Below are 9,944 nucleotides of genomic sequence, written 5' to 3' on the forward strand. Positions count from 1 at the left end.
AAGAAGAAGAAAAAAGAAGAAGAAGAAAGTATTCAACAACCTTGCTAAATAAACAACAAATTACAGATAGCATATGCAGTATAAGGCCCAAATGGCAAAATAAGTCTCTTTTAGCAACTGTTGGTAGGAGTTTCCTGAAGTCATTTGGTCGAGAAAGACTGAACTGAATGAAAAAGATAAGTAGATGGACCAATGGCTATCAGTAGTTAGCAAGGCCTATCATAGACAATACTGAGGGAAAGTCCCTGGATCTCTAGGGGAAGGGAAAGTCCCTAGAGTTAACTGTATGAAATGTGCAAGTTGATGTGTGGGTTTAAACACTGACACCATTAAATGAGATAAACATTTATGATCAACTAGTTTAATTCACTGCCACACTGTAGAAATACTTAGAAAAAAATTCTCAATGTTGTATTAATCTTAAGGTTCACTTTTAAACATTGAAGTTATATATGTCACTCAGTTTTATATACATGAATGAAGTATTTATCACTGATGAAAATCTGCTTAAGCTACTAAAATAGGAATCAGCATACTTTTTCTGTAAAGGACCAGATAGAAAATATTTCAGGCTTTGCAGGTCATATGGGCTCTGTGTCAGTTGTTACTACTTAGCTCAATCATGTAGCACAAAAGCCGCCAAAGACAATACCCAACAAATAGGTGTGGCTATGTTCCAATAAAACTTTATTTACAAAAACCAAGAATGGACCAAAATTGGCCTGCGGGTCATAGTTTGTTGATCCTGTACTAGAAAATACCTAAACCTCGCAAATATGGTATGATGGGTAATGTTGAATGATTTGGTTAACTTGGAAGTTTCCTATACACTACTATTACATAGCTACACAAGTAAGGTATTTGTCACCCAAAATTTGGGCTCTAAAGAATAGATATTTAACTGATTCAACTGCTTTTCCACACCAAGAATAAAACTCGACGTTGGGATTAGAGGCCCATCTTGATGGGGCTTCTATGCTTGATACTATAGGAATTGTTAAATAAGAATTGCCATATTTTTAATTGGTGGGGCCTTCTCTTCTAATTCAAAATTCATTTGCTCTCTTCTCAGATACTCTTACGTTTGTTGGAGAAAAAAATTTTGATTTGCTTTGATTTTAATGGGAAGATATTTGGAAATCTGGGGGTTTTATGGTTTAGAGAATCATACTTCAGTTAGGTTTTTTATTTTTAATTTTTAAATAATAGTTCCGGTTTCTACCATGACTAAATGTAAACTTGTTTCCTTTCTCTTAGTTTAATGGGTAATAATTTAGTTCTGGTGCCCGGGTTTGAATTCCAGGCCTACAATTTACTGTATGACCTTGGAAAAATTATTGAACCCCTCTATGTCTTAGTTCCCTCATCTGTAAAATGAAGGCATTAGCAGCCCCATCATGGAGTCACTCTAAGGATTCAATGAGTTAATGCGTACAAAGTGCTTCCAACAGTGAATGAAGCAGAGAAAGCATTCAAATGTTAATTAAGACCATGTACATTTGGTAGATCACAGCAAATGTGAGAGACTTGTCTAATAACTCACATTTCTCCTTTCTCAAATAAAATTCATAACACTGAAAAATTGATCGAAACTAATCATCCTTTGGAAAGTTCTGAAAGTTTATTATTACCATGTTGTACTATTGGATCCCGTATTTGACTTTGCCCTACTTGCAAGCTAATAATTTACCTATACTGTGCGTAGATGTGGACAGCAGATAACGATACTCCTGGGAAAGAGATGAATGGCCCTGTTACTTATAGCACACCAAAGCATGAACATCGACATATTTGCTCTCAGCTGCCCTTGACTCCAAGTATCACAGGGGCGATGCAATACAGCATGGATGGTATTGCACTATGGATGCACTATGCATGCTGTGCACATAGTGGGTTTGTATCCAGCTGAGGTACAATGAGCTTCAGGAATCTACCACTTTGAAAGTAAACAGTATGCAAGGCTGCTTTTTGTTTGGGGATGGGAGGGAGACATTCCTGTATCCCTCCCGACGGACCAGTGTCCTAAGACAAGGACCACGTAAGGGCCAGGGCCAGGGCCAGGGCCAGGGCCAGGGCCTTCCTCTCTTGGCACATCCAGCAAGGCACACAGGAAAATGAGAAGCCTGATGACTATTATCTCTTTTAGTGATTTGCATGGCCAAGTAGTTTGTGTTAGATTAATTTCTCTTTACTCTTTTTAGCTATATGATAAACAGTTTGATAAATGTGGGAAAGTAACATTAAACTTATTTCTTCCTGGAAGGTTTCTCAGAGGCTTTAATGTGCTATAAATCTCCAAGGAGAAAAAAAAATACTGTTCAGTGTATCCCAAAGTTTTAGGACTATGAATTCCTTTTACTTATGAATAATTACTTATGAATGCTAAGTACATTTGAAAAAAAAACTGTTGGCTATTCCTATTTTGCATGTTCCTTACAAGGTATATCTTGGTCTTTTTTTTTTTTTTTTTTTTTGGTCACTGTAAAATGACCATACCTTTAATCTGTGCATGTATATAATGGTACCTAGCACCAAAAAAAGGCACATATAAAGTGCTCAGTATTTAAAACCATTGTCGTCTCTACTCTGTGGCCTTTAATGACAAGCTAACCTTAATCATCTGATCATGAGAGTGACTGCACTGTTTTATTAACTTCTTATGCCACATGACAAGTTCCTGGGCTACATAGCTACCATCATTAAGTGAATGCCAAACGCTCCTTTAGTTCCTTGCCAAGACTTTCTGAAATTCTTCTCTCAATGGTACGTGACACACATCTTACTAATGCATTTATCTTATATTCAGTATTTCCACATTCTGAGGCAAACTCTATTCATCATCCTACAATATGTATGTTAATCTATCAAGACATTCAGGAGACATTGCTCCCATTGATGCCATGGAAATTTCACTCATAAAGACATTAAGAAGCATTGTTAGTAGCAGCACAGAAAGTGGTGTCCCCAAACATTTTGTCCACCTCCCTACATCTCTCAGATCCCTACAATTAGGAGTTGTGCAATAAATTCTGGCCAATTGTCTGCAGATGGAAGCAACATGAGATACTTACTCAGAAGCTCTAAAGAGATTTTAAATCACTGTTACCTGCTGCTACACGTGACATCAACAGGGACAAGATAGTGGGCTTCATCAACTTGGCTTCTTGAGTGACTGTGTGCAATACAGTCACCACTCACAAGTTTGAGGCATGTGGTATGAGAAAGAAAAACCTGTTGTGTTATGCCATGAAGATTTTGTTATGTTATATTATAAAAACAAAACAATTTTGAATAGTAAAGGATTCCCCCCAAAAAGGGATTCCCCAAAATTGTTTAAGTTGTTTGGGGGCCACCAATAGCCTATGTAAAATCTATGCTAATAAGTTCAGCAAAACTTGAAGACCCTCATTTTGAGAATGAAAATATACTGTAGTGATGTTTACTAAATGGTGTCTCTTTGCACACGAATTCTTGGATATGATACTATATGGGGAAAATTGGTCCTCTGGTGAAATATTTGGGAGATATTGCAAGCTAAATAGCCCTCTAAGAGAATCATAAGATATACAACCATGATACATGTTCCAAGATACCAGTTACTCTTTTAAGCCAATGTTTTCTAAATTTAAACATGGAACACAGTTTTTTCCATTAAATATTCATAGTAGTAACTTAAAGAATTCCAATTTGGGAAAGTCAACATGGAGAAATGCTTAATACTTCTCACTCAGGCTGCTATGTAATAAAGAAATTATGCATATTTCATATAGCTCAAGAGCTCCAGGATGAATAGGTACAATATAAGAAAGATAAAGAGTATAACTGTTAACTCAAAAAAGAAGCCTCTTTTCTTCTACAAAAGTATTTGGATATAAATAAATAAGGACAACACTGAACTTCAGCAGGCAGCAGTCAAGCTCCAAAAGCACATAGATTATTTGGTGGGGTTCCTAAACCACCTGAACCTTAATATGTGTATGTACACGTACAAGGTATATGTGTACATACACACACTCATGCACTTAACATGTATACTATATACATGTGTGCATGTATGTGTGCATAGAACAACACAAGAATGGTCTTGTTCATGTAATGTTAGGTTTCTCCAGCATATACCCTGAATTTTATGAACCGTAAGTTTGGAAAGCCTAGTGACTTAGATTAAGTTTAGAGAGCAAATATTTATTGAATACCTGTTATATGCCAAACATTATTCCAGTATCATCAGATGTATCAATTTTAAAAAATTGTTTTAATGTTTATTTTTTAGACAGAGAAAGAGCATGAGCAGGGAAAGGACAGAAAGAGAGGGAGACACAGAATCTGAAGCAGGCTCCAGGCTTTGAACTGTTAGCACAGAGCTGAATGCGGGGCTCACACTCGTCAACTGCGAGATCATGACCTGAGCCGAAGTCAGACACTCAACCAACTGAGTCACCCAGGGGCCCCAGATATACCAATTTTTTAAAAGACAGACATGCACAATTAAATTAGGGCGATGTGATAAAGTGGTGAGCAGTACCTTCATACTGAGTAATAAGGGAAGATCTCTGTAAGGATTTGACATCTGTAGTAAGAAGACAGGCCCTCCAAAGATGTCTATGCCCTAATCCCTAAAATCCCTATAAACTGAGACTGTATTTTGTTCCATGGCAAAGGGACTTCAGACTTGTAATTAAAGTTATTGACTTCAATTGGGAGATTATCCTGTCTTATCCACGTGGATCCAAAAAAATCACAAGAGTCCTTCAAACTACCAAGCTTCTTCTGCCTGCAGGAAAAAGAAATGTAGCAGAGGGGACATCAAAGAGGAGGCAAGCATATATTATTCAGGTCTTGGGAAATGGAGATGAAGAGTTAGAATAATTTCTATACAATAAGACCATATTATGAGGATGTACCATGAATTATAAGGAACAAGCTATGTTATGCAGCATTTCCAAACACATTTTTTTTCAGAGCAACTTACTGGAATAGTGTTCCATAGAACAGGCTCTGGGGAAAAGTCATCCAGACAGATTATAATTCATATTTGTGAAGGGTAAAATGTTTTGGTTGAAGAGTAATTGTCCAGTAGACAGGAGCTCCAAATTTAGTCCTGTCAATAACTTTCTGAGTAAATTTCATTTGCTTCATCTATAAATTGAAAGAATTGAGCTGAGTGCTTTATATCTTTAAAAATCTAGATTTTTTTCAAAAACTTATAGTAGTTATAATATGCTGTTACAGATACACAAAGAAGAAAATTGTGATTGTTCCTCTAAGATCACATATTGTTACTCCAGAATTGATTGTATTTCCAAAATAAATTGATTGAAACTATTCAAAACATCTTAATATTTTATATATCTGATGAGATTTGATTATTTTGAAATCTGTCCTCTCACTTAGACAGTATTTCCCCATGTTTAAGGCTTTTGTTGAAATTAAAACTAATTTAATCACACTTCACAGACCACGTGGCTGCCTTAAATATCGTGGAAAGACATCTTGGTCTATAAATGGTTCATGGGCTACTGGTGATTCTCAAATTTAATGGGCGTCAAATCGCGTGGGAGTCTTGTTAGAATGCAGATTCTGATTGCACAGCCCTGGGATGAGGTCTGTGAATCTGCATTTTTCACAAGCTCCAAATGTGATGCCAAGATGGCTGCTCTACAGGCAGTAGAGGAGACTTTTTAATGCATTTTCTATAACTGCCAGCCTTTCTATAACTGCCAGTGAGATTGATCAACTAAGTATTTCTCTTCCTGATTGCTCATTGGCAAATAGTAGTAACAAGCCCCGCTCTAAAGGCCTCAAAGAGTTATTGGAAGGTGAAATGAGATTTTATGTGATGACTCAACAAAACTTAAAAATATTTTACACATTCTTATGTAGATTCAATGATTCTCTCATGAGTATTTTTTATCCTCTTTTCCACAACATATGTGACTTATGTTAATCACCTTTTAAAACATCATTTGTTGATTTTCCACATAATTTTGGTTTCCTATTACCTGACCAATGCATATGAATGATCCTTATAAGGTATGAAAACAGAGGAAGAGCAACTTAAAAAAAAATGATTTTTACTGTTATCAATCAACATTTAGTATAATTCTGTAGAATGCTCTAGTTGAAAGAGATTTTTAACCTCATTTTGTGGAAGAGTAAATGAAGATGGAGCGAAGGGGGAGAGATATTGTCCAAAGCCACGTAACATGTTAGTAGCCAAAATCCGGACTGTACAAAAATTCCAAGATGACAAAACACTTACGTATACATTAGATAATAAATAATGTGTACATAAGAGTACTTTAAAGGGGCCAGGTACAGATAAAGAGTTTGATTAAATTTCAAAAACAAAATAAAATTGAATAGCCTGCTTGGAATGATTCCTTAGTTTTTACATGTGATTCATCAAGATTCCACTAGATGGCAAACAAAACCCAATGTAAAATTAGTGGGCAGGAAGAGGGAAAATGGATAAGCAAGAATTTCTTTATTGATTTACTAATTTTTACTTGAATAATTACTTTACTCAATTTACTATTATAAATTGTATCACTAATATACAGAGATATACTTCCTATACATTAGCTTATAAATTTAATAATGAACTGAAGGAGTGGCTATCCAGAGAAAAGGATTTGGTACAGTGGAAAGAGCATATAAGGAGGCTTGAGGCTTAGTCATAGTTTTGACATTAAACGAAGGAATTATGTTATCTAACCTCTCTGAAATTCACATCCTTACTCATAAATTGTGGATAACAAATAATAAAGCACCGACTAAGTGGAAGATTGTGAGTTGTATGGAAAATTGCTTTGTGAATGATAGAGCAGTACTCAAACATTGATTAATGTTATAATTGCAGTCTCCTCCCCCTTTTTAAAAAAATTTTTTTAACATTTATTCATTTTTGAGAGACAGAGAGAGAAAGAGGACAAGCGGGGTGGGGCAGAGAGAGAGGTTGACACAGAATCAGAAGTAGTCTCCAGGCTCTGAGCTGTCAGCACAGAGCCCAACGTGGGGCTCCAAGTCACGAACTGTGAGATCATGACCTGAGCTGAAGTCGGAGGCTTAACTGACTGAGCCACCCAGGTGTTCCTCCCCTTGTTTGACTGAGATGGTAGGAACTGAGGACCTCAAGTCAGGCCGGCCGCCGTTAACCAATCCACACTTTGATAATCACCCTCAATGTCCTCCTCAATCTTCACAGATTCTGGCTGGCTTCTGTATTTGTCTCCCAGATTCCTTTGGACATTTTCAAGTTTGTCTACTCCAGGTGAAACATTCTCCTAGTTTCATAGTGGGAATCACAAGGACTCTTGTGAGTTAAAGCCCTGACTGGGCTCTCATGAGAGAAATACAGGAAACTTCTCTAGAGTCACATTGCTAGAGTCACTTAGTTTTCAAATCTGTGAGACAGAAGACAGGTGATGTCATACTTGTCCCCTCACATTCTTTCTGCCCTTCTGCAGAGGTTTTGTTCCCCTCCTGGTCCTGTTGAAATTCCAGTAATTCAGATTCAGCAACAGCCCCAACTCCCTCCTTATAGCTCCTAGACTGGTACAGATTCCCACTTGAAAACCATTTCCTAACAAGACAGCTTTATTTAAAATTCAAATTAATTACTGCAGTCTGAGGTTACATGGAATATAACTCAAAGCTCTAACTATAGCAGGCGATATGTGAGACAATCGTGCTTTTTAATATGTGAGAACAAACAGAAGGTGACTTTTCAGATCTGTAGCTGGTTAGCACAATAGTTGTAGAATATTCTCCAATGAAGGTTGTGGCCAAGCCATTATTGGAGAGTGTGATGCTAAACACGCTAACCAGAGGGTGAACTAGCTGTTCCATGCAGGAACAGTGGGAGTCTTTTAACAACCTGTAAAATGTCTAAGTAATAAACTAAATTCCAAATAATAAAATATTTATGTCACTTGCAGGCTATTAGAAAGGTATGTACCTCTGTCCTTTGTGTTAATAATTTTCACAAGAAAACAAACTTTTAAGCTGTTAATGTTTATCAAGATCTGCTTGACCTCATTTGTGAAGGAGGTGAAATTGATTCACTGTGATTTCCCTCTGGGAACACATTATTCCCAATTCCCAGAAATGCCCCCATGTTCAAGCTTTTTCCTCTTTTTCCCACCCATCAAATCTTACCTCCCTGGCTTGCATTTACACAGAATGGTAAATACATGATAAGATCAGAATGAATTAAATACTCCTTCTTAGGCTTTCACATTTCTAAGAAATCAGAATGGGACGAAGCATATTTGAGATTTGAGATTTAATATTTGAGATTTAAATGGGTTCTAAGGCCCCTGAAAGTCCCCCAAAAAGACTGACACCTCCCAGCACCCTTTATATAATATATATACATATATAATATATATAAATATATAATAAGTATATGTTATATAATAATTATATAAATATACTAGATTTTTGTTTTTTTGCTACTAACTGGAGACAAGCATCTGACAGAATTATGACAAACTGGAAGACTATGTTTGCAATGATTTGACTTGAAATGGGTTAGCAAATTACCCTGGCATATATCCCAAAGATGTAAGTGAGCAGCCTCCAAAGCAGAGGTAACTGGGGTACACATAAGGGCCCATGTAAATTCAAACTGGAGAGAGGCCTATATGAATTAGGATGTTCTATACAGAGAAAACACGCAGTGCTGAAAGCCCCTAAGTTGAGAATGGCGAAGACAGACTATCCAAAAAGCAGGGGCTTATATACTACGTTCCTAAACAGCCTTCCGCATGAGCAACTCCAGAATGAGCAGAGGCAGAATTATTTACCTAGACCGAGCGACATGAAGGAGGGAAGGTGGTGAATACATATAAATATATATTAATAACCTTATCTCTTAAAATGCTAATACCAAGCTCACGTTAGAAAAATACTTCTGCTATATTAATGAGTATCTATAACAGAGTTAGAACTTCAACATAGAATTTTGAGGGGATACAAATATTCAGTCCATAATGGAGACCCTGATCTGGAATGTCTGCCTAAAGCTGGTCCACACAAGAACCATGAGAAAGAATATCAGATGATTGTTGCTGTTTTATGCAACTAAATTAGGGATAATTTAATATACAGTGACAGAAACCAGAATACTGGGTGACTCTTATGTAATGTTCCAGGCTTCTGCCTGTCATATCTGCAGAGAAAACTTTTCTGTAGTATTCCTCTTCATTTCTCCTACCCAGGCATAAGGTAGCTATCCCTCTCACTTGCTCCCCAAAATCATTTTTAACTTTAATGTGGCATTTATCACAAGTAAGTACAATTGACTGTATCCCCTATGAAAGTGTCTGAAGGCAAGTAATATAGAAGCTATTTAAAACAATGTTGAAAAGATAAACATTTAAAATCCATGCTCATATGTTATCTCTAAGGAGTACACTTGTGCATAGAGAGGAATTAGGGACGGCACGAGATATGGAAGGAGCAATTATATATTACTCCTAAAGAAAACGTTAGTTTTCCATCTTCAATCTCTCAATAATTTTTGTGTGTACGTGTGTGTGTGTGTGTGTGTGTGTGTGTACACACACAAGGGTCTTATCTAAGCTGACCCACAACTTTAGTTGAATTTTAAGGAGGCATCACCTTCCAGAGAAGAGCATCACCAGAAGTAGCAAGCTTGTTTTTGATATAATTATATATGAATGATTAAAGAGAGCCACAGATGGTGACTAACAGTGCAAACATTAAATAGAAGAAAGATCCAAATGTACTCAATTAATCAAAATGTATTTATTGAATGTCTGCTGTGTGTTTGGAACTATCTTATTTTCTTGGGGAGAAATGAGGGAATTATAAGGAAGACTTCAAGGGAGTAATTATCTAATTAGCGAGATAAGATAAACACAAAAGAAATGTAATAACAGAGGAGATAAATGGCTTATTTGAGCATATTAAGATCT

This window comes from Prionailurus bengalensis, chromosome A2, assembly GCF_016509475.1.
Source record: "Prionailurus bengalensis isolate Pbe53 chromosome A2, Fcat_Pben_1.1_paternal_pri, whole genome shotgun sequence".
NCBI lineage: Eukaryota > Metazoa > Chordata > Mammalia > Carnivora > Felidae > Prionailurus > Prionailurus bengalensis.